Raw genomic sequence first — 1437 nt, 5'->3', positions numbered from 1 at the left:
AAATAAGGGAAAAAGGGCAGTGAGGCATACTGGAAATCATAAATATATAGAGAAGATAAGTGGAATATAAGAAGGAGATAGGGAGGGATGAAGGAAGGGTAAGACAAGGAATTATGGAAAGAATTTAACAAAATCATGTTATATGCATGTGTAAATGTACCACAGGATTTTCCCCTTTATGTAGTAGAAAGTACTAATTAATAATAAATTAGGGGATACTCGAGAATGTCCTTGGGATCTGGTTGTGGGTGGTGGGCTGCGCTTTGCCTGCCTCCTTGTCCCACTGCCCCAGAGAACCCTGGAGGGTGCCACCACTGAGCCACAGTCTCCAGGCCAGTCTGGGGCAGCCAGCCCAGAACCATTAGATGAGGTCTCTTCTCTTTAGTGATGGTGAAGTTGGGAAAAGGCTCCTTGAACCCTCCTCCAGGATGCATCACCTGCCAAACAACATGGAAAATTTGCTCAGTGGGAATGAGAAGTCCCAGGCTTCTCTCCGTGATGTCCACTCCATCAGCCCCACGCAACCCATGGCCAGGACCGAGTCATATGAAGGGAGGGAAAATAAAGGCATATCAGATGTCAGGAGGACTTTCTGTTTGTCACCTTTGACCTATTATTTCTAACGTTACTGTGTATAATAGAGCTAAATGTGAAGGAGGCATTGAGAACATGTTAGAGAAGGAAGTGATGCAGTACGACTCATTTTATTTTGATATATTTCTTTTGGCAGTTTTAGTTTTACAGTGTTGGTACTCATATGCTGTATGCAAACTGCACCATTGGTGGACAATAGCGTTGAAAACAGCAGTGACCAGTGCCTTTTAACTAGCAAAAGTGATCCTTTCAAAGCTCTTCTCCCAGGGGGGCATTTGGCTGTGTGCTGCCCACCATTTCATTCATCCTCGCCTGGATCGAGACATGGTTCCTGGATTTCAAAGTGTTACCTCAAGAAGCAGTAGAAGAAAACAAACTCCTGATAGTTCAGAATGTGTCAGAGAGGGCAGCCCTCATACCTGCCGGTCTTTCTGATGGTCTTTTTTATTCCCCTCCTGAATCTGAAGAAGAAGCTGAGGAAAAACAGGACAGTAAAAAACCACTTTTATAACTCTGAGTTCTGCTTTATGAAATGTGAAGAACTCTCACTGAAGTCATCCGAGGGAAAAAGATGGATTTGGGTCTCCCTATTGATAGTGAAATGATGGCATCCACTGCAGACTTTGTAAAACAGCTAATAATCATTTATTTATGGTGATACCTCATGGACATTTTCCCACATTCACACATCTGTGGCCATCCAGGTCTTGTCATGATTCTTTCTCTCTTCAGGGAGACTGAGTCTGACCTGTCAATGAATAATTGAAGGAAAGTCATCTGCCATATACTAATCAAAAGACTTCTTCTTATGTTGAAATAACACTTTTGTAGTAAGTGAAATAC

General features: G+C 42.7%; 1 pseudogene; it reads left to right on the top strand.

Annotated features, from left to right (window-relative positions):
* The first annotated feature begins 428 nt into the window (after window positions 1-428).
* Window positions 429-1105, top strand: LOC124975567 (STARD3 N-terminal-like protein; annotated as a pseudogene).
* The last annotated feature ends 332 nt before the right edge of the window (window positions 1106-1437 follow it).

The sequence above is a fragment of the Sciurus carolinensis genome, unplaced genomic scaffold, assembly GCF_902686445.1.
Source record: "Sciurus carolinensis unplaced genomic scaffold, mSciCar1.2, whole genome shotgun sequence".
Classification (NCBI taxonomy): Eukaryota; Metazoa; Chordata; class Mammalia; order Rodentia; family Sciuridae; genus Sciurus; species Sciurus carolinensis.
This window is presented reverse-complemented; position numbering and strand designations above follow the sequence as displayed.